Source organism: Tursiops truncatus, chromosome 14, assembly GCF_011762595.2.
Source record: "Tursiops truncatus isolate mTurTru1 chromosome 14, mTurTru1.mat.Y, whole genome shotgun sequence".
Taxonomy (NCBI): Eukaryota; Metazoa; Chordata; class Mammalia; order Artiodactyla; family Delphinidae; genus Tursiops; species Tursiops truncatus.
Genome location: NC_047047.1, coordinates 41,384,461 through 41,410,037, shown reverse-complemented (window position 1 = coordinate 41,410,037; position 25,577 = coordinate 41,384,461).

Genomic DNA, 25,577 nt, shown 5'->3' with positions numbered 1-25,577 from the left:
ATTGCTCGACTTCTCACAAGCTAGAGAATGACCAAAAAAGGTACTGAGAGACTGAATATACAAATGGAACATTTTCAGATCATATATGAAAACAGAACTCTGACCCACAATTTCTGCAGCAACCAGTCCAGGAAACCAAACCATACTTCTGCTGCAGTTAACTCATATTCATACTGTTTAGAATTTGTTTAGTAACTGTCAGCTTCCCTAAATTTTGGCCCTATTTCTACTTTGGGACCAAGTAGAAAACTGAATATGCTTCCGAAACCAATCATATCAGATGCTTTGCTTCTATGCAGAATACTTCCAGCTTCCCCAGGCCAACAATCTTCAGAGCATACCTAAATCCTTCCCTTTTTCACTCTAAAGTTTTTCCACTCCCCTGCCTACCTTTGAACCTCTGCCAGACACAAAGATAGTGACTGATTCTCTTGCTATAGCAAGCTCTGAACAAAACAGCCTCAGCTTATCTTCATTTGAGTGGTCTTCATTTAATTACATAAGACCTTTATTTTAAAAATTTCAAAATTTAAACTGGATGAAAATAGTTTCTGACATTGTAAACTTGTATCTGGAAAAAGATACAAAAAATAAGAATTAACTCTTTGAATGGACTTCTTAGAGAAATTTACTGTATAAAATTTATAGTACTTTACCTGTTAGAATTGTATACTTTTCTATAATTATACATTCATACATAAATCATATGTTGGACTCTCCTTACCAGTATTTTGAGGCCACACACACACACACACACACACACACACACACAATATGTATTTTTATGTACACATCTATGTACTAAATGGTCACTTGGTAAAAAAACATCCTATTTGTTCATGGACTGCTTTTTCAAATTTGATTTAGCTTTTCTCTCCCTTGTAAGGGTTTACATAAATTACAAGTAGAAACAAAATTTAAAACTTTAAAAATAAAAAGTTTAGAGCCATAACATATTATCTATTTCATGGATTTGTTTATTCACTTAGCTTTTATTTATTCCCACCACTTTCTAAGAACTCTGTTTCCAAAAAAAGAAAGGCAAAAAGATATGGCCCTTAATTCGATACCTCCAGACTTCATTGAGGGGCCTATATACGTAATAAAAATCAGGGTGAAAATTACACTTTATAAACAGGGAGTACACACAATTCTACTAGAGCACATTGAAGGGAGGTATACTCTCCCCACAACATCAAAGATGGCTTTGTAAAAGGACTGATGCTTGAGTTCCATCCTTAAAGAGTTTCTAGGTGGAGAAAAAAATGGAGGATATGACAGGTACACAAATTAGAGTGTGCACATTTGTGCAGGTAGGAAAAACCAGTGCTTTCAGTGGGAAGTAAGCATGTCAGTGTGGCTATACATAAAACATGGTGCGGAATGTGGAAAATCTAATCTAGGAAAATACGCAGAGTCTCAATTATGAAGGGCCTCACATGTTGTGTTAACACTTTATCTTAAAGGACCATAGAGTCATTAATCAGGGGTACAACACAATCCTATTTCTCTGTTAGAATGTACTGCTAAAATTGAATAGTGATTAGTAACGCAGAATCTGAGAGACCTCAATTTATATTTGCATTAGGCAAAATAATGGTCTCCCAAAGATGTATATGTTCCAATCCCTAGAACCTGTGACTATGTTAGACTACATGGAAAGACGTCATTAAGGTTGTTTATCAGCTGACCTTAAAATGAGAGCTTATTCTGTGTTACCCAGGTGGGCCCAACATAATCACAAGAGTCCTTTAAATGTGGAAGAGGGAAGCAGAAGAGTTAGTGTCAGAATAAATGCAAGGTAAGAAAGATGTGACTGGCCATTACTGCCTTTCAAGATGGAAAGGAGTAAAGGCTAAGGGATGAGGGCAGTCTCTGCAGACTTGAAAGGCAATGAAATAGCTTCTACTACAGATTCTCCAGAAAAGCTCAATATCGTGATTTTAGCCCACTGAGACCCATTTTAGACTCTCTAACCTCTGAAACTATAACACATGTGGTATTGTTTTAAGCCACTAAGTTTAGGGTAATTTGTTATATCCATAATAAGAAACTAATACAATATATTATCCCATCTACTAGATATGTGTGACCTAAAGTTGAGTAAATTACTCAATGTTCTATTTCCCCAACTGTAATAAAAGATAAGAATATTATCCCATTTGTCTTCCAGGAAAATTGAAATAGTGTCCATGAAGCACTTTGCCTATTGTTGGTGTTATATAGCAGTAGGCAGCAGAAGCAGCAGTAACTGTAGCATTATCTTTATCTGCTTCGTCATTATTGGACATTCTGTGAAATAAATGTTTCATTGGTAAAAGAAGACAAATTTCAAATTTCTTCAGTAGATCTTATGAGACATGAGTTAGGTTCTAAACAAAGGTAGCAGTGGTGGGGTTGGTGAGAAGAAGATGATCTGAGAAGTACTTTAGGGAAGAATCAAAGATTTTTGGCAGTTAGAAATGGATAGAAACATAAAAGGAAGACTTTTATCTTCTATCTTGGATAACTGAACACATTTCACAAATAGCAATATGGTTCAATAAATCATGCCACACTCTGATACGTGAGAGCCTGTATGTCAGGCTGAGAGTCATATGAGAGGTTTTTAAAATGCACAGCCTTTTTCTACTTCCTTAAAGTATTAAAGACATTAAACAACTCTGCTGAGCTGCAAGAAAAGCTGATCCAGTATCAGATAAGCCCTGCTGTCCACTGCACATACTCTGCAAGATCTTCAATAGCATCTTAAAATCTACCTGATAACTCCATTAACACCTTTTTCTCTGTGGTAGCCTAATCTCCCACATCTTTAATAAAACGCTTGTCTGTACAGTGATCACACTGCCCTCTGCTAATTTTGGGTACCTGAATGCTCTACGCTAAAAATTATCTTCCCCAAATTGCTTCCTTTTTAACCCAGGGTTTGAACAGCAGAGCTTCTTTGTTGCTATGGATTCTGGACATATATCATTTTGTCAACTCTTTTTTTTAAAGCTTTTTTTTTTTTTTTTTGGTATGCGGGCCTCTCACTGCCGTGGCCTCTCCCGTTGCGGAACACAGGCTCCGGACGCGCAGGCTCAGCAGCCATGGCTCACGGGCCAAGCCGCTCCGCGGCATGTGGGATCCTCCCAGACCGGGGCATGAACCCGGGTCCACTGCATCGGCAGGCGGACCCCCAACCACCGTGCCACCAGGGAAGCCCCCATTTTGTCAACTCTTGAACATAATCCTCTACTTCACATCAACAGTTACCCAAGTAGACATTTTCCTTTACCTAATTTCCTTGTTAATAGACAAATACTTATATACTGAGAACATATCTGGAGTCCTGCTGAAATTCATCCTTGGACTTCTGCTGATTTTAATCTCTATAAATGATCTAGAGAAAGAAAATGACTGTGAACTAGCTGGAATTACTAATCAGCCAAAATTGCAGGGGAGGAGAGAAGAAGAGGAAGCTACAACCAAACACAGGTGGGGTTCAATATGCCCTGTAGGTAAGTGGGTATGTGGTAAACAAAATATAAAAGGGAACCTACACATTGGGCCTCAATGATTAAGAAATAAGTAAGGCCAATCAGTTGAAATGTGCGATGTTTGGGGCATAACTATGGATCAGTAACTCCAAAAGGGTATGAACTGTGTGAAGCTTCAATTAGACCAGAAAAAAGGATACGACCCACTAGTATGGCACGCTTGGAAACAGATTTGCATTTCAATTTGTTTTAACTTTTATAAAAAAGTACTGCTGAGAAAAGGAACAGAAATGAGATATCAGGATTTGCTGTCAGATTCATCTAATAAACTGGAGTGTGTACATGTGTGAGCATGCATGTGTATGTTTGAAGTGTACCATTTTATAAGTTTTGATACATGTATACACCCACATAACTAGCACCTCTGTCTGTCTATCTATCTATCTATCTATCTTTCTATCGTCCTACAGCCTAGGAAGTGTTCTTGAGTCCCCTTAAAAGCAATCTCTCTTTCTCCATAGGCAACCATGGTTCTTATTTCTATCTCTACAGATCAGTATGGAATGTTCCAGAATTTCATATACATGGAATCATACAGTATACACTCTGTGTTTTGCCACTTCCACTCAGTTTTAGGCTTCTGAGATTCATGCACACTGTTGGGCTTATTAGTACTTCATATCAGAATTTGTTTAACCATTCTCTGATTGACGGACACTTAGACTATTTCCAGTTTGGGGCTACTGTTTAAAAAATGAAAACCTTCTATGAACTTTCTTGCACAAATCTTTTTTTAAGGATATATGTTTTAATTTATCTTACGATTGGGTCATAGGGTTGGTATATATTTAACACTATAAAAAATAGACCGAAAGGTTGGCAAAGTAATTGCATTAATTTACAGTCCTACAAGCAAAGACTGAGAGTTCCAACTATTCCATGTCCTTGCCAACATTTTGTGTTGCACATTTCTACATCTTAACTATTCTATGTGATGTAAAATAATTTGTTATTTTAAAATTTAATTGTATACCCATGAAGACTAAAGATGTTAAGCACCTTTTCCCATGCTTTGGGGCCACAAGTGTTTTGATCAATATAATTACGTTATTTGTGTTTTCATTATTTATTAAAAGGGAGAGAAAGCATATATATAGTATTTTGTCAGATATAAATATTGCAAATTTTTTTGTCTGTAATTTGCATTTTCATATTCTTTTTTTTTTTTTAACATCTTTATTGGGGTATAATTGCTTTACAATGGTGTGTTAGTTTCTGCTTTACAACAAAGTGAATCAGTTATACATATACATATGATCCCATATCTCTTCCCTCTTGCGTCTCCCTCCCTCCCACCCTCCCTATCCCACCCCTCCAAGCTGTCACAAAGCACCGAGCCAATATCCCTGTGCCATGCGGCTGCTTCCCACCAGCCATCCACCTTACTACGTTTGTTAGTGTGTATATGTCCATGACTCTCTCTCGCCCCGTCACAGCTCACCCTTCCCCCTCCCCATAACCTCAAGTCCGTTCTCTAGGAGGTCTGCGTCTTTATTCCTGCCTTACCCCTAGGTTCTTCATGACATTTTTTTTTTCTTAAATTCCATATGTATGTGTTAGCATACGGTATTTGTCTTTTTCTTTCTGACTTACTTCACTGTGTATGACAGACTCTAGGTCTATCCACCTCATTACAAATAGCTCAATTTCGTTTCTTTTTATGGCTGAGGATTATTCCATTGTATATATGTGCCACATCTTCTTTATCCATTCATCCGATGATGGGCACTTAGGTTGTTTCCATCTCCGGGCTATTGTAAATAGAGCTGCAATGAACATTTTCGTACATGACTCTTTGAATTTTGGTTTTCTCAGGGTACATGCCCAGTAGTGGGATTGCTGGATCATATGGTAGTTCTATTTGTAGTTTTTTAAGGAACCTCCATACTGTTCTCCATAGTGGCTGAACCAATTCACATTCCCACCAGCAGTGCAAGAGGGTTCCCTTTTCTCCACACCTTCTCCAGCATTTATTGTTTCTAGATTTTTTGATGATGGCCATTCTGACTGGTGTGAGATGATATCTCATTGTAGTTTTGATTTGCATTTCTCTAATGCGTAATGATGTTGAGCATTCTTTCATGTGTTTGTTGGCGGTCTGTATATCTTCTTTGGAGAAATGTCTATTTAGGTCTTCTGCCCATTTTTGGATTGGGTTGTTTGGTTTTTTGTTATTGAGCTGCATGAGCTGCTTGTAAATTTTGGAGATTAATCCTTTGTCGGTTGCTTCATTTGCAAATATTTTCTCCCATCCTGAGGGTTGTCTTTTGGTCTTGTTTATGGTTTCCTTTGCTGTGCAAAAGCTTTGAAGTTTCATTAGGTCCCATTTGTTTATTTTTGTTTTTATTTCCATTACTCTAGGAGGTGGGTCAGAAAGAATCTTGCTGTGATTTATGTCATAGAGTGTTCTGCCTATGTTTTCCTCTAAGAGTTTGATAGTTTCTGGCCTTATATTTAGGTCTTTAATCCATTTTGAGCTTATTTTTGTGTATGGTGTTAGGGAGTGATCTAATCTCATACTTTTACACGTACCTGTCCAGTTTTCCCAGCACCACTTATTGAAGAGGCTGTCCTTTCTCCACTGTACATTCCTGCCACCTTTATCAAAGATAAGGTGTCCATATGTGTGTGGGTTTATCTCTGGGCTTTCTATCCTGTTCCATTGATCTATCTTTCTGTTTTTGTGCCAGTACCATACCGTCTTGATAACTGTAGCTTTGTAGTATAGTCTGAAGTCAGGGAGCCTGATTCCTCCAGTTCCTTTTTTTGTTCTCAAGATTGCTTTGGCTATTCGGGGTCTTTTGTGTTTCCATTCAAATTGCGAAATTTTTTGTTCTAGTTCTGTGAAAAATGCCAGTGGTAGTTTGATAGGGATTGCATTGAATCTATAGATTGCTTTGGGTAGTAGAGTCATTTTCTCAATGTTGATTTTTCCAGTCCAAGAACATGGTATATCTCTCCATCTGTTTGTATCATCTTTAATTTCTTTCATCAGTGTCTTATAATTTTCTGCATACAGGTCTTTTGTCTCCTTAGGTAGGTTTATTCCTAGGTATTTTATTCTTTTTGTTGCAATGGTAAATGGGAGTGTTTTCTTGATTTCACTTTCAGATTTTTCATCATTAGTGTATAGGAATGCCAGAGATTTCTGTGCATTAATTTTGTATCCTGCTACTTTACCAAATTCATTGATTAGCTCTAGTAGTTTTCTGGTGGCATCTTTAGGATTCTCTATGTATAGTATCATGTCATCTGCAAACAGTGACAGCTTTACTTCTTCTTTTCTGATTTGGATTCCTTGTATTTCCTTTTCTTCTCTGTTTGCTGTGGCTAAAACTTCCAAAACTATGTTGAATAAGAGTGGTAAGAGTGGGCAACCTTGCTTGTTCCTGATCTTAGTGGAAATGCTTTCAGTTTTTCACTATTGAGGACAATGTTGGTTGTGGGTTTGTCATATACGGTCATTATTATGTTGAGGAAAGTTCCCTCTACGCCTACTTTCTGGAGGGTTTTTATCATAAATGGGTGTTGAATTTTGTCGAAAGTTTTCTCTGCATCTATTGAGATGATCATATGGGTTTTCTCCTTCAATTTGTTAATATGGTGTATTATGTAGGGGCTTCCCTGGTGGTGCAGTGGTTGGGAGTCCGCCTGCCGATGCGGGGGACGCAGGTTCGGGGTTAAAGGAGCAGCTGCTTCGGGGACTCTGGCTCACTCATGCCAGGGGGAGGGAGGGGTGCAGATACGGGGCGAGCCTGCAGTGGCAGAGGCCGGCGGGACGTTGCAGCAGCCTGAGGCGCGCCGTGCATTTTCCCAGGGAAGCTGTCCCTGCATCACGGGACCCTGGCAGTGGCGGGCTGCACAGGCTCCCCGGAAGGGAGGTGTGGATAGTGACCTGTGCTCGCACACAGGCTTCTTGGTGGCGGCAGCAGCAGCCTTAGCGTCTCATGCCTGTCTCTGGGGTCTGCGCTGTTAGCCGCGGCTCGCGCCCCTCTCTGGAGCTCGTTTAAGCAGCGCTCTTAATCCCCTCTCCTTTCGCACCAGGAAACAAAGAGGGAAGAAAAAGTCTCTTGCCTCTTTGGCAGGTCCAGATTTTTCCCCGGACTCCCTCCGAGGTATCCGTGGTGCACTAATCCCTTCAGGCTGTGTTCACCGCCGCCAACCCCAGTCCTCTCCCTGTGATCCAACCGAAGCCCGAGCCTCAGCTCCCAGCCCTGCCCACCCCAGTGGGTGAGCAGACAAGCCTCTCGGGCTGGTGAGTGCTGGTCCACACCGATCCTCTGTGCGGGAATCTCTCCACTTTGCCCCCTGCACCCCTGTGGCTGCGCTCTCCCCCGCGGCTCCGAAGCTTTCCCCCTCCGCCACCCGCAGTCTCCGCCCGTGAAGGGGCTTCTAGTGTGTGGAAACCTTTCCTCCTTCACAGCTCCCTCCCACTGGTGTGGGTTCCGTCCCTATTCTTTTGTCTCTGTTTATTCTTTTTTCTTTTGCCCTACCTAGGTACGTGGGGAGTTTCTTGCCTTTTGGGAGGTCTGACGTCTTTTGCCAACATTCAGTAGGTGTTCTGTAGGAGTTGTTCCACGTGTAGATGTATTTCTGGTGTATCTGTGGGGAGGAAGGTGATCTCTGCGTCTTACTCTTCCACCATCTTCCCGATTCCCTCAACAATAATAATTTTAAAAACACCCACCTACTCAGACAGGGTAAGACATAGAAAATTATATTCTTTAGATGTTCCCTATATTATTATTCTCAATCTTATCTCATCTATCCACTCTGTGTTAAGCAGTGTCTTAACTTCGGTGTCAATTTTTTTGCATTACTTTATAGTTTTCCACTTATTTGTGCATCTCTAAGCAATATTTTGTTTAATTTTGATGCTTATACAATTTAATTTCATGAAAACATATTGTAAGCATTCTTATATGAGTTGCAGCCTTAGCTCAACATTATATTTTTAATAATTCATATCAATGCAACAGTTGCAGTTTTTCTCATTTTTAGTAAAGTAGACTGTTTTCTTATATGAATATATTATTTACTTATCTATTCTGTTATTTATGGACACTTTGTTAGGGCCTTTTGTTAAAATGGACCATACTACTATAAATATTCCTCTACGTGTCTTCTATACAAACACAAGGGAGAACCCATAGGTCATAAGTTATCTTCATACTCTACTGAAACAATTATTCCATGATTTTCTGTATTGGCTTCTGATTTCCCAAGCCATCTCATCTGTCTTTATTCTTAGTCTAGAATGAGGCAAATAAATCATTAAAACAGAACTCACTTCTTATCACTGTTAATCATGTACGCTATTCCCAAATCAAAGTTCTATCAGGGAGAAGTACTGCATAATTAGACCTGATTCTAAAAATCAATACATGGCTAATTTGATCATTTTAGCATTCTTTATAACAAATATGCTTCACTGCCCAATCTATTCAGTTAGAGCCACTGACTCTGATAACATAGACAGCTAAATTAGATTCCCAAATATGTCTAAGTGCTTCAATTTCATTTCTCTTCTGTACTCATAGACGTCTGGTCTCTGTAAGGCAGAACAGAATGAATATTTTACATTTGTACAAGACCATAATTTTACATGGATTTTTACAGTGAAGGAAGATATCTGCCATCAAAGAGCTTTTTCACCTAGATATCAGTTGCAGAGAGTTTATGGGGGAGAGAAAGTTATTATCACATACTCATTAAGAGACCTTTAAACTTGGCTTTTTGTCTCCTCTTATTATATTACATGCTCAATGTATGTGTCTAAATATTATTTGTATAGCATATTAATACCATACTTCTTTCATCACAGAACTCACTTAATTTGAAGGTTCACTACTGAATTAATAATATCTTCAATGCGGAGTACAAAAATTATGTACATACATTTTAACTACCCCCAAACTTTATATTTTTACCCATAAAATTACATACTACTTTCTTCTTCAGGAGTCTAATTAAAGTTTCAGTGTAAGCCTTGCTTACATTCAGAGTATAAATATTCCATTGTTCTGAACATCTTTTCATGTGCCTATTGTCCATCTGCATTTCCTGTTTGGAAAATGTCTGTTAAGTTCTTCTACCCAATTTTAAATTGGGTAGTTTGTTTTTCTAATGCTGAGTTGTATTAGCTGTTCATATATGTTGGATATTTACCTCTATTGGTCATATCATTTGCAAATATTGTCTCCTATTCAGTAGGTTCTCTTTTTGTTTTGTTGATGGTTTCCTTTGCTGTACAAAAGCTTCTAAGTTTAATTAGGTCCCATTTGTTTATTTTTGCTTTTATTTCCTTTGCTTTAGGAGACAGATCCAAAAAAATATTGCTACAATTTATGTCAGAGAGTGTTCTGCCTATGTTTTCCTCTAGGATTTTTATGGTTTCTGTTTTACATTTAGGTCTTTAATCTATTTTCAGTTTATTTTTGTGTATGGTGTTAAAGAATGTTCTAATTTCATTTTTTTCATGTAGCTGTCCAGTTTTCCCAGCACTACTTATTGAAGACATGGTCTTTTCTGCATTGTATAGTCTTGCCTCCTTTGTCATAGATTAATTGACCATAAATGTGCGGATTTATTTCTGGGCTTTCTATTATGTTCCATTGATCTATGTGTCTGTTTCTGAGCCAGCACCATACTGTTTTGATTACTGTAGCTTTGTAGTAGAGTCTGAAGTCAAGGGAGCCTGATTCCTCCAGCTTCATTCTTATTTTTTCAAGATTGTTTTGATTATTAGGGGTCTTTTGTGTTTCCATACAAATTTTAAAATTATCTGTTCTAGTTCTGTGAAAAATGTCATTGGTATTTTCAAAAGGATTGCATTGAATCTGTAGATTGCCTTGGGTAGTATGGTCATGTTAACAATATTAATTCTTCTAGTCCATGAACACAATACATCTTTCCATCTGTTTGTGTTGTCTTCAATTTCTTTCATTAGTGTCTTATAGTTTTCCAAATACAGGTCTTTTGCCTCCTTATGTAGGTTTATTCCTAGGTGTTTTATTCTTTTTGATGTGATGGTAAGTGTGAGTGTTTCCTTAATTTATCTTTCTGAGAATTCGTTGTTAGTGTATGAAAATGCATCAGATTTCTGTATATTAATTTTTTATCCAGCAATTTTACTGAATTCATTGATGAGCTCCAGTAGTTTTCTGGTGGTGTCCTCACAATTTTCTATGTATAGTATTATGTCATCAGCAAACAGTGACAATTTTAGTTCTTCCTTTCCAAATTGAATTATTTTATTTACTTTATGTGCCTGATTGCTGTGGCTATGGCTTTCAATATTATGTTGAATAAAAGTGGAGAGAGGGGGCATCCTTGTCTTGTTACTGATCTTAGAGGAAATGCTTCCAACTTTTCACCATTGAGTATGATATTAGCTGTGGGTTTATAATATATAGCCTTTATTATGTTGAGGTATGTTCCCTCTATGTACACTTTCTGGAGAGCTTTTATCATAAATGGATGTTGAATTTTGCAAAACATTGATCAATGAAAAAGACCAGAACCCATTAGAAAAGATTTTCTACAAGTGAAGACATGAAGAAAGAACCACTAGGAGACATGTAGGAGAGGCAGACTCATGACATAATTAAGTCCCATACACCCAAGGTAAGAGACATGCAAACTGGAAAATAATTATACTGCAGAGGTTCTCCCACAGGAGTAAGAGTTCTGAGCCCCATGTAGTGCTCCTCATTCTGGCGGTCCTACAGTGAAAGACAAGCCACCAGAGCACTAGTATAGCTAATCATCAGGGAAATGCAAATCAAACCCACAGTGAGATAACACCTCACACATTTCAGAATGGCTATCATCAAAAAAAGTTTTTTTTTTTAATTTAAAAAATAGGGCTTCCCTGGTGGCGCAGTGGTTGAGTGTCCGCCTGCTGATGCAGGGGACACGGGTTCGTGCCCCGGTCTGGGAAGATCCCAGATGCCGCGAAGCGGCTGGGCCCATGAGCCATGGCCGTTGGGCCTGCGCGTCCGGAGCCTGTGCTCCGCAATGGGAGAGGCCACAACAGTGAGAGGCTCACATACCGCAAAAAAATACCCCAAAACAAACAAACAAACAAAAAAAACCAAAAAAACAAATGTTGGCAAGAATGCAAAGAGAACCTTCTTACACTGTTGGTGGGAATGTAAATTGGTGCAGCCACTGTGGAAGACAGTATGGAGGTTTATCAAAAAGCTAAAAATTGAACTACCATATGACCCAGCAATTCCAAAAGAAACAAAAGCACTAATTTGAGAAGATACATGCTACATGCACCCCAGTGTTCATAGCAGCATTATTTACAATAGCCAAGATGTGGAAGCAACCTAAGTGTCCATCAGTGTCCATCAATAGATGAATGGATAAAGAAGAAAGAAGATGTGATATATGTGGTATATATATATATATATATATATATATATATATATATATATATACACACAGTGGGATACTATTAAGCTTTGAAAAAAGAATGAAATTTTGCCATTTGCAGGAACATGGATATACTTGGAAGGCATCTGGATAAGTGAAATTAGTAAGACAGGGACTTCCCTGGTAACACAGTGGTTAAGAAATCCACCTGCCAATGCAAGGGACACAGGTTCAAGCCCTGGTCCGGGAAGATCCCACATGCCAAGAAGCAACTAAGCCCATGTGCCACTACTGAGCCTACACTCTAGAGTCCACAAGCCACAACGACTGAGCCCACGTACTGCAACTACTGAAGCCTGTGAACCCAGAGCCCATGCTCCACAATGAGAAGTCACTGCAATGAGAAGCCTGTGAAGAGTAGGCCCTGTTCGTCACAACTAGAGAAAGTCCATGCACAGCAACAAAGACCCAACGCAGCCATAAATAAATAAATAAATAAATAAATTTATATTAAAAAAGAAATTAGCAAGATAAAGACAAATACTATATGATATCACTTATATGTGGAATCTAAAAATATGGCAAAGTAATGAATATAACAAAAAAGAAGAGGACTCACAGATATGGTGAACAAACTAGTGGTTACCACTGGGGAGACGGAAGGGGGAGGGGCAATATAAGAATAGGGGATTAAGAGGTACAAACTATTATGTATAAAATGACCTACAACAATATATTATACAGCACAAGAATACAGTCAATATTTTATAATAACTATAAATGGAGTATAACTTTTAAAAACTGTGAATCACTGTACTGTACACCTGTAACATATAATATTGTACATCAACTATACTTCAGTTAAAGATTTTATTCTATGTTTGGCTATTAGTGGACACCACATTTGTCAAAATATATGCATGCATGCAGATTCTTATTATAGAGGTGAGCAAAATACTGCCTGCGGGCCAAATCTGACATAACATTTGGTTTTGTAAATAAAGTTTTATTGGAACACAGCCACATCTATTCATTAACATATTGTCTATGGCTGTTTTTGCATTTTAATACAGAGTTAAGAATTAAGACAGAAGCTGTACACTTGACAAAGACTAAAATATTTTCTATCTGGTCCTTTATAAAAGAAGTTGATGATGCCTGCACTAGTACATCAGAATTGACAATATAATTTCAAAGAAAACTGGAAAAAAATAGAATTGTTTCTGAATTTCCTTCTTAATCTTGTTGCTTTCTTTCATTTGTTCCTTTAACTTTCTTCCTTTAATTTAATTATGTATCTCTGAATGTTAAACTTTCCTTCTTAAAAATTAGTAGGATTTTGACTAACAGGTGTTTGGAATCTGATTAATAATTGGTTTCACCATTGTAGTAGCCATTTGAGCTGTACATAAGTACTCTGATTCTTTCCCCTCTGGGCACACAGTAGGAGTTCACTTCTTCACTGACTTGAAATCGGGTATAGCAATGTAACTTGGGTTGGCAAAGAAAATATGAATATAAATAAGACATTTTTTCCCAGACAGAAGTATAGACTTCCCAACATTATATTTTCCTACTATTGGGGCACCCAAATGGTCACTAAAGTCAGTGCCTCCTTGCTCATATGTAAAGATAAGGAGTGAGAAATAAGCTTTGCTGTTTTAAGCCACTGAGATGTTGGAACAATTCATTACCAAAAGCATAGCAAATTTATCTTGATTGATACAAAACTTTGTTCAAGGCATGGGATGTTACCATTACAAGGAATGGTGATTGGTGAGACAACAGTTTTTAGAGAATGGGAGGATGATAATCAGTGATAGGCAGTTACAAAACACTTGGTAAAATTCTCACTTACAATAACTTAAGAGATAGATAATGCACCAATGAGCTTATAGCTTTAGGTGAAGAGGTTGGAAAATGGTATGTTAAACATCATAAGTTGGTGATTACAGGATTCTTTTGACAAGATAATAACAGATACATGTAAATTCAGAAAATAAATGCTCAGTTTTCAAGCAGTATTGAAAGGGAACAGAAGAAAATCCAGAGAGGTAGGGATTTACAGAGTTAGGAGGGAAAAAAAGGCTTTTGATCAATTTTTGAGCAGTAAGTCAAATAAAATGAAAATAAGTCAATAAGTCTGATAAAATTCAGCCTCACAGCAAAAGTAAATAAAAATTTTAATCTAGTCACCTAGTGTTATTTAAAACTTCTCAATGGGTTTAGGTGTTTCCAAGTTAGTTTTCTGAGTCTGACAGAATTGTTCAGAGAAAAAAAGACTAAGTGTGCAACTGTGCCACATAATCTTGATAGGTAAGGAGTGTCACCTCTGGGAAGAAGATTTAGTGGTCACTGCATGTTTCACAATGTCCTATTTTCCTGACCTTAGTGACCATAGAAGCATGTGTCAAAAATGAGTTGCCAACATCCTGGGTCCCTAAATCACTACATTGAATAGAACCCCTTGCTGATTTACAAGGTAGGATGAGAGTAGTAAATATTATTAAGCTACTGAGATTCTGGACTTTCTTTATTTCTTCAGCATAGCATGAAGACTCCAACCATTGCTTACCTTAGAGATTTTATTATCTAACCTAAGATATATAGTGATTCCTAATGCCTTTAATCGGATACAAAAAAAAAAGTGATCCAGAATATCATAATTTTATTTGAATATTACATCAGAATATAATGTTTTAAAAACATTTCAAATAACAATTGTCAATGTACTTTAGACAAAGATGGCCAGGAACACATGTGCAGTTAGGCAAGTTGGGTTTAATACTCATTGTAGTGAGACAGAACACACATATGGGGGATAGTGGGGTCTCGGTAAGAAGGTGTTAAAAATACTTATTATAGGGTTTAGGCTTTAGCTGGCGATTTGGGGGACGGTCTACAGAAGTATGTTATCTCTAGATTGGTTGCTATCAGAAAGCAGGGGCAATTCTGTGATGAGTTATCTCAATAAATCCTATCTATAGGAAGAGAAGATTAGAAAGAGGATAAAGTTGTCATTGATAAATAATAGTTATTCATTTCGGCCAAGAGAGGAGGCATTTGGTGTTTTCTGGGTGGCAGAGTGGCTTTGTTTCTGTCTGTGCTTGGACAAAATTATGAAGTGATCTTGCTTTGTCTCATTTATCTTGGTCTCAGAGTAACTTTGTCTGTGATTAGTACTATTTGAAATTATTTATATCTAATAGAATAACATGGCCTAGCTGTGAGTGCTAGAACAGTTTTCAAATGTCACAGATTGCTTTCTTTTTCAATCTGAAAATAAAAATTCAAATTTGAGATACCATTTGGTATCACCAAGAAAATAAATCAATCGTGGTTCTAATAGGATAAAAATATTTCTTATATACGGTTTAAGTGTGCACATGTACAAATAAGATGACTATATTACAATATACTCCTTTTATGTAAGGGGAAAGTTTTCCTTTTGATATTAATAATGAGAAATATAAATTTCAGAAAAAGTATAATTTTTGTATCTCAAAATAAAATATTATATATATTTCTAGAAAGTTCATGATCTATATGATGAGACAATGGTTGAGTTGATTTTGTTAAGACATTAGAAATGTCATTATTGATACTTTCTGTAAGAATTACTGTGTTTGGCTGGGAAGATACCTGAGTCCTGAGACACTCGGTCTCAGTCCCTGAAGTATCACTATTATGATGAAAGCCATATCAGCCTTCCTTTTTTGAAGATAAATATGAAAAAGACTAAAACAAAATGGAATCTATTCTTTTAAGTAAATTAAGTAGATGATTTAGACTTTGGGTACATAATACTGTCAAAATCACAAAGTGATTATTAAAACTTATGAAAATTTTAAACATTTAAAATATATTTGTAGTGTGAATAGTCCCACTCAGTATTTTGGGGGGTGGTTTGCAAGCATTTCTATTTTAACATTAAAGTCTACACAAACACATTTATTTTTCTCTTTCACTGAATTTCATTTAAAGGATAATAAGGGATAAAAATAAAACATAAGCCTACAAAAATAAAGGCAACCTGAAGAGAGCTTTCAGTGAACAAGATATTTCAATAAATTTCTTGAAGGTATAAAGTAAACTGAAGTATCTCAGGGTCAAAAGAAGGGTTACCAGATAAAATATTGAATGTCCAGTTAAATTTAATTTCAAATAAACAAGTTTTTTTGTTTGTTTGTTCTGTTTTTTAGTATAAGTATGTCCCATGCAATACTGGGTATTCTGTATTTTTAAAACTTTTCTTCATTTATTTATTCTTATTTTTTAATAATCTGACAATCCTAGACACATGAAAGCTATTATTCTCAGAGAGACTCGTGAAGACAGATAATTCATAAATCCCAAATAAGCATCAAAAAACAAATAACAGTTTCAGAATAAGAAAAGGAATCTTGGAAACGTAATTGCAATTGGAACTAGAAAGCTGAATAAAGGGCAAATAAATTTAAAAAAGAAATTCTTCCAGAACCTGACAAAGAAATTGTACATACGAGGAAGAAAATGAAAGTTTGGTGCAGGGGGTGGCAAACTATGGCCTACTGCCATTTTCAGTTTGCCTCTGAACACTGTTCAAGGCGGTTAGCACTCTGAGTCCCAGAAACCAAGCCAGGGCATCTCCCTCTGCTCCCATTCCTACTCCACTTCCAGCTCCTGCCTTTGTCCCTAGCTAGCAAGCACAACAGTGCTCAAACTTTGGACTGGTCACCCCCTGCATGTGGGGGACACTGTGGTTGGCAAGTACTAAGCCCCAAATGGTGGAATTTCAGTTAGGGACTCAGAGAATCAGCAAATTTCCTCATCTCCAGCCAGCTTCCCAAGTTGAGATAGCTGGGCTCTCCTAAGGAAGAGAAGGGCACACCTGGATTAGGTATCACTGAGACAGTGAATGAAACGCAGGTGGCTTCCTGCTCCACCCTCACTTATCTCATCCACCACATTCCTCCCTCTCTGAATAGTGGCTCTTTGTGCTTCATCCCAAAAGTGTATCCAGTGTTTAGCAACTGAGTGCAAAGCATGCCTACCACTTAATGGGATCTATCACAGGCAAATGGGAGGGGGCAGAGCCAGAGCTTCTCTCTTATTATGTAAGCTCCACACAATATCCTTGATGTTGCCACTTCACTAACAAAGCCCGAAGTATTTACTATCTGGCACTTGACATGAAATGTTTTGCAAACCTCTGGTCTAGTGATCAATCAAAAGAGTAAAAAAATGTGACTGAAAATAGTTTCATGAAGAAAAATGGGAAACCAGACAGGGATGGAACAATCAAAGAAATAATAGAAGAAAGTCTCTCAAAACTGAAAAAGGAAACACATCTTCAGTTTGAAAGGACCCTCCAAGTGTATATGAAAAGTGAAATGGAGGAAAATCTATATTATAAAGAGAAAAGCGTACATGTTTCCTAGGGTAGGGGAAAGTGGGAGAGGAAAAACAAGAATCAACTGTCATCAAACTTTTCATTAGCAGTATCTGATATTGAAAGGTACAATCTTGAATGCTTTCCAGTTGCTGAATTAAATTGTTGTCATCCTAAAGTTTCAACTCATCCTCATATTCATTAAAAATCACAACTAAGTGCAATGACAAAATTAAAATATTTTCAGACATGCAAGGTCACCTTTTTATATTAGTTTATTTTTGTTATTTAAAAAATTTGTTTTATTGGTTTATAATATTATACAAGTTTCACTGTACAGTGTTATATTTCAACTTCTGTATACATTACAGTGTGCTCACCACCAAAGGTTTAGTTTCTGCTCATCACCATACAGTTGATCCCCTTTACCCATTTTGCCATACCCTCACCCCCATCCCCTCTGGTAACCATTACTGTGTTTTTTTGTATCTATCTGTTTGTTTTATGTTTGGCTTGCTCATTTATTTTGTTTTTATATTCCACTTATGAGTGAAATAATGTGGTATTTGCCTTTCTCCATCTGACTTATTTCACTTAGCATAATATTCTCAAAATCCATCCATGTTGTTGCAAATGGCTAGTTTTCATTTTTTTTTTAAACTGAGTAGTATTCCATTGTATACACATGCCACATCTTCTTCATCCATTTTTCAGTTGATGGGCACTTAAGTTGTTTCCATATCTTGGCTATTGTAAATAATGCTGCAATGAACATAGGGGTACATATATCTTTTTGAATTAGTGTTTTTGTATTTTTTGGATAAACACCCAGAGTGTAATAGTTGGATGGTATGGTAGCTCTATTCTTATTTTTTTGAGGAATCTCCATACTGTTTTCCTTAGTGGCTGCACCAATTACATTACCATCAACAGTGTATGAGAGTTTTCTTTTCTCTACATCCTTGCCAACTCTTGTTATTTCTTGCCTTTTTTTGATAACAGCCATTCTAAGGGGCATGAGGTAATATATCATTGTAGTTTTGATTTGCATTTCTTTAATAATTAGTGATGTTGAACATTCTTTAATGTGCCTATTGGTCATCTGTATATCTTCTTTGGAAAAATGTGTTCAGATCTTCTGCCCATTTTTTAATTGGGCTGTTTGGTTTTTTTTTTTTTTTTTTTGTTAAGTTGTATAAGTTCTTTATATATTAGGAATATCAATACATTATTGGATATATGAGTTGCAAATATCTTCTCCCATTCGGTAGGCTGTTTTTTTTCATTTTGCTGATGGTTTCCTTTACTGTGTCAAAGCTTTTTAGTTTGATGTAGTACCATTTATTTATCTTTGCTTTTGTTTCCCTTGCCTGAGAAGACATATCTAGAAAGATATTACTAAGACCATGTCAAAGAGTACTGCCTATATTTTCTTCTAGGAGTTTTATGGTTTCAGGTCTTGCATTCAAGTCCCTAACCATTTTGAGGTGGTTTTTGTGTATATTTCTGTGATAGAGTGGTCTAGTTTCATTCTTTTACATGTGACTGTCCAGTTTTCCCAATACCATTTATTGAAAAGATTATACTTTCTCTACTGTATGTTCTTTGCTCCTTTGTCATATAATTGTCCATATATGTGTGGGTTTATTTGTGGGCTCTCAAATACTGTTCCATTGATCTATATGTCTATTTTTCTGCCAGTATCATACTGTTTTGATTACTGCTAATACATGATGCTTTGTAATAATTTGAAATCAGGGAGCATGATGCCTCCAGCTTTGTTCTTTTTTCTTAGAATTATTTTGGCTACTTGGGGTCTTATGTGGTTCCGTATTAATTTCAGAATTTCTTTGTTCTATTTCTGTGAAAATTCATATTTTGATAGGGAGCACATTGAACCTGAAGATTGCTTTAGGTAATACGTACATTTTAACAATGTTAATTCTTCCAATTCATGATCATGGAATATCTTTCCATTTCTTTGTGTAATCTTCAATTTATTTCAACAATGTCTTATAGTTTGCAGTGTATAGATCTTTTACCTCCTTGGTTAAATTTATTACTAGGTATTTTATTCTTTTGTTGTGATTGTAATTGGGATTGGTCTCTTAATTTCTCTTTCTGCTAGTTCATTATTAGTGTACAGAAATGCAACAGATTTTTGTATATTGATTTTGCACCCTGAAACTTCACTACATTTGTTCATTGTATCTAAAAGTTTTTTGGTGGCATTTTTAGGGTTTTTATAAATAAAGTTATGTCATCCATAAATAGTGACAGTTTTAATTCTTCTTTTCCAATTTGAATGCCTTTTATTTCTTTTTCTTTCCTCATTGTTCTGGCTAGGGCCTCCAATAGTATGTTGAGTAAGAGTGGGCAGAGTGGGCATCCTTGTAAACCTTTAGCTAGATTCACTAAAAAATGAGAGAGGACTGATAAATAAAATAAGAAACAAAAGAGAAATAGCAATGGATACTACAGAAATACAAAGGATTATAAGAGAATATTATGAACAGCTATATGCCAACAAATTGGACAACCTAGAAGAAAAATGGATAAATTCTTAGAATCATGCAACCTTCCAGGACTGAATCATGAAGAAATAGAAAATCTGAATAGGCCAATAACTAGTAAGGAGATTGAAACAGTAATCAAAAGCTCCCAAAAAACAAAAGTCTAGGGCTTCTCTGGTGGCGCAGTGGTTGAGAGTCCGCCTGCCGATGCAGGGGACACGGGTTCGTGCCCTGGTCCGGGAAGATCCCACATGCCGCAGAGCGGCTGGGCCCGTGAGCCATGGCCGCTGAGCCTGCGCGTCCGGAGCCTGTGCTCTGCAACGGGAGAGGCCACAACAGTGAGAGGCCCAAGTACAGCAAAAAAAAAAAAAAAAAAAAAAAAAAAAAAGAATTCTACCAAACATTCAATACTTATCTTTCTCAAACTATTCCAAAGAATTCAAGAGCAGGGAACACTTCCAAACTCATTTTATGAGGCCAGCATTACCCTGATACCAAAACCAGACAAGGACACTACCCAGAGAAGAAAATTATAGGCCAATCCCTCTGATGAACATAGATGCAAAAATCCTCAACAAAATGTTAGCAAACCAAATAAAACAATACTTTAAAAAGATCATACACCATGGTCAAGTGGAATTTATTCTAGAGATGCAAGGATGATTCAACATCCACAAATCAATTAACATGATACACTATATTAACAAAATAAAAGATTAAAAGTAAATGATCATTTCGCTAGATGCAGAAAAAGCATTTGACAGGATTCAACACCCATTTATGATAAGAGCTCTCAATAAAATTGGTATAGAAAGAATGTACCTTAACATAATAAAGGCCATATATGACAAATCCACAGCTAACATCATACTCAATCGTGAAAAACTGAAAGCCATCTCTCCAACACCTTTTGCATACTCTGGGATACAAACCAAGGAAGAAGGCATAATAGAAAAGCAGCTAAAAACGCCACATAGGAGAACAGTGAGAAGAGAGTTACCGAAGGATAATAACTAGGCTTAGGCTACACGAGCCCAGAATTGGCAGAGGATAGAGGATTCAGGAAGAGAAATCTCTGCGTGGGAAAATAATATTCTATAGAAAAATTTGTACAATTGAGAGCTTGGAAAAAATTGAGAATATGCTAAAATCTATTGGGGAAGTGTAAAAGAAGAAAAATTTATTTGAACTTGACATGGCTCATTTTTCATTGAGTAAGAGTAATTGAACCATAAATAAATCAATATAATCATAGCACATGGTTTCCATAGTAAGCAAAAATATTTATAGTGCCAATATAATTTGAAATTGTTTATTTATTTTGTAACTTTCATATTCAGACATTAATAAATCACAGAAGAATGAACTGCAGCTATAAAACAAAATAAGAGTTCTCTATAAAGTTCTCTGTGGAAAGATTAATGAAATGAGTTGAATGTAAACCAGACTACCAGAACTAAAATAGAACGAGGAAGACGTAGGAGTTTCACTGAAATTCCTCAAAGAAAGAAGAGGTGGTTTCATTCCTAATATCTGAGTGGTTCAGAGAAGGGATATGAAAAGGCTGGGAAGGGAGGCATGTTCAAGGTTATGTTATCTATATCCATAACTTTGTGAATACTTTAGAGACAACCTCCTGCTTTCAAGTGCAGTAACTTGAAAAGGAGAATCGTCTTACTGAAGTTGCTCAAAATGAACTTTTAAAAGGACATTTTAGCATGGCAATAGCAACAAGAGCTTTGATTGATTGACCGATTTCTATGTTTGAAGCATATAGTGATTTCTTTTTAAATTTCAATTTTCCCTCACAATAACCCTACAAAATGAGTATTACTATTTTAATTTCATTATGTGGATGAAACTAAAGCTTGGAGAGCAATACTTCACCCAAGATTACACAGTTAATAACAGAGTCAACATGCAAATCTAGGTTTTTGTGATTCCTGAGATACTGAATATACAAACGGAAAATGGCTAGACCATAAACGAATGTATGCCAATAGAACTCGGACCCGGACCCGCAACCTCTGCAGCAATCATCCCAGAAAGGTCAAGACTAGGTCATTGCCAGCTTCCCTATTTTTCCCACTTCCACTTTTGTCCAACTTAGGACCAACCAGAGAAAGTAAAATAAGTTCCTCAACCCAGTTACATAGCATATCCCATTTCTAGCTAGCCCACCTCCCCTCTTCCCCATGCCAACAACCTCTAATCAGAGCCTGCCTGAAGTCTTCTCTTTTTTACTATAAATCTTTTCCACTACCCTGCCTAACTCTGAGTCTTTGCCAAAACAATTGATGGTAGTTGATTCCTTTGCTATAGCAAGCTCTGAATAAATATCCTTTGTCCTCATTTGGGTGGGCTTTGTTTATTTCCACATACCAAATGCTATAGTTTCCGTTGCTATACAGTAACGTTTAGAATTCCAACGCAACAACTAGTTGCTAGTATTCTTAAAACTTGCTTTTGGAAGGCAAAACTTTCTAGCCAAAGATAAAAATGGAAAACATTTACAGGAGCTCCTCACCTTAGATAATTTGGGGTGGTAAATGATGGTAAAATAAAAACTGCAAATTGTTGTTCTAACCCTTACATAGTCTTGTGTTCTGAACTCACAGTTGGAGGAAAAGATCCAGAACCAAATGATCTTTTAGACTGTATTCCTTGGTTCCATTCTACAGCTAGTATTGTTACAGATCAAAACAACCAGCAGTGCCCAGCTGTAAGCAGCAGATGGTGCGTTAAAGCAAAGTGTTTTCTGGCTGTCTGATGGCTTTCCCTCTGCAAATGGAGTGAAACACAGCAGGGACCAAAAGTACCTAAATATTTCCAATTAAAGCAAGGTGTATTGGCAAATACAGTTGAGGGGGAATGTTTAAAATAGTATCAATGTATGAAGTATGACTCAGACAAGCTAGGAGAGATTCTACAGCCATCATTTCCAAGTACTTTGACTTCAGCATAGGATACCTTGAGCCACTCAGCACTTGATCTATTTCCAGAGGCCACCAGTATTTATTTCTCAACTGTTGTTTCTGGGAAGATCAATTTCTCCAGAGCTTATGAAGTGTTCTCCAAAAAGCAGAGGGTAGTCTCTTTTTGAATGAAATGTGAACAGCTGGGTTATACAACATTGTACAAGTTTCTTTCTCATACTACTTCCATAAGCTTTAAATACATAGGAGGCTATGACCTAAAAATGTTTCTAAATATCTTCACAGTTCATGTCATGGGAGTAGTGTTCAAAGAAACATAACTGAACTGATATGATCTTCATTGGAAGCCATCTTAAAGCTTTAAATGCATTTCTATATTCCATTGCAATGAAGATATTACAGAATGCTGAGTCTGAGAAACAGCCAATGAATTAACTTTAGAATTTTTGAACTAGGATAAGGTAAAAGAAGGAAAGCTCTTATATGACAGTACAGAACAGTGAGTAAAGGCTGAGGACATGGTACCAGCCTGATAGGTTTGAATTGCAGGATTTCCTGCTTTGTGGCTTTAGGCATATTATTAATTACATTATGCCTTAGTTTCTTCTTCTATTGAAAGTTATTGAGAGGATTGAATAAGTTAGCATATGTAAAGTGCTAAGAATGTTACCTAGTTCATACTTTTCATTATCATTGCCATAATTTATTTACCATTCTCTAGGAAATTTGAGCAGTAGGCCTTGGACTATTCTGGCCACACCCTTTCCTCTGAGTTTACTGTAAACAAGTTAATTTTTGATGCTATGAAAAACTGGAGTCAGAAAATATTTTTTTTAAAATCTCAATGTGTTCTGTTTGGGGAAGGCTGTCAAAGGAGGTAGGGGGGCTCATATGCAAGTCATACATTTCAATCCCTTAGCATTCTTACTCCCAATAGACAGATTAAATCCTCTGCCAAATGAATACCCACTACATTATACCTCCCTCCTCAAGATGTTTTTCTTCTATAGACCTACGCTGAAAACTGCAGCAAGGTGCAAGTTGCTCTGAGGGTCACCTCCCTGGGGTACCTCTGACACCATTAAGCATACAGAGCCTCTAGGAAGTCTAGGGGGTTCATTTCCCTACTGCTGTGTTTACAATTAGGTTCCTCCCTCAACTGAAGAGTGACTCAATTTTCTATTGAAAGACTATCTTGATTTACAAATGTCTAATGAAATGATTATACTTTAAATCTGCAAAGCATTTCAAATATAATATTCTATTTCCCCCCCAAAGTTCTTCCTTCACACTGGTACTGCATCAGGATATATATATCACTTCCCAAAATTGAGAGTTCTTTTGTCTAGCACTCTATTTAAATCAGCACCCAGTTCTTTTGTCTAGCACTCTATTTAAATCAGCACCCATTTCACAATCTGGCTTATTCAGTTCCAATTTTAGTTAATAGTATTAGAACTAATGAGCAACATTTGGGTTACATGTTTGTACTGTACTATAAAAATTCTCATTCTCCTAACATATTGTAAGCTATTTTTGTGGCTATTTGGCTTTTAAATACCTTCTTCACTGGAAGGTAATCCATTATAGTTATTAGATTGTTGCTGTGTCAGGGTACAGAAACTAATAAACCCTGAAGAATTTAGAAAGCTACAGTTTCTGAAGTTCTTTCATCAGGTTTCTTTGGCAGGTTAAATCACTTATTCTTATTAATATCAGAGAGCAGTTCATCCCAATAGTGAAAGGTCACCTTAAGTGTCTCTGTAAATAATTACATAATTCTAAAATCTTGCAGTTGAAATACCCGTTTTTAATCATCCTACTCACTTCTAAGAACATATGAAGGCAATAAAATAATTTCAAAGGTGATATTTTTAATATAATCTGCAGTTTAATCATTGCTCATGATAGAAAATGGTCAGTAACCACATCCAAAACCATTTTTAAACTAGTAACTTAATTTACTAAACTCGTCTCTTTTTCATCCTTTTTTTCTTGTCAATTTTATTTTCTAAAGATGTGGTGAGAGTTATCAAGTGTCTCATAAATGGTTATGTGTAAAATGTGCATTTGTACTTAAATTTTAACAAACAATGAAGTTAACCCTCACTGAAGAGTCAACTATTAAGTTTATCTAACTTCCCCACCTTGGTTTGTGGGTACTATACTTCCTTTTCCATAGTTCATAAACTTAATAAACCTAAACAGTTGAAAAACAATAATTCATGTTTCTTTATATCATAACCATATGATATTAGCAGGGTTATAACTTCATCCACAACTATAATTTTGTTTTTGTTTCTTTGGCTTAGGGGCAAAAAAGCCAAAAAACAAAAAGTACACAAGCACATAGCACATTGCAGGCGTGTAACAATTTAGAAAATACCCATTTGCAAACTACAAGTACAAATATTTCTCTATAAATCTATTTAAATTATTCAAGAAAAAATTTTAGGTGTTTTTAGTCATTTCACTCTTTATTAGAAATTACTTTGAAGGCAAATAAAATAAATAAAATGAGATGTTATACGTATCCCATTTAGTTCTCTGTAACAATATGACACGGAAGAAGACAGAATAAACAAGCAAATTTATGTTTGCATTATCCCAGTCTCCACTAATATACACAGGCTGATCTTCATTAGCAGAAAAAAAAAATACAATTTCTGCACTATAAAAACTAGAATCCATGTTCTGCTGAGAACCACAACAGACAGTGTTCTTGCCTTCACCTTAAAAGATCAACCTGATCAGATCTGTCTTATGTCTCCTCTTGATTTTTTCTCTTTTTTACTATTACTCTTCTTCGAATTCCCACTTGATTTGGCAAATTTCT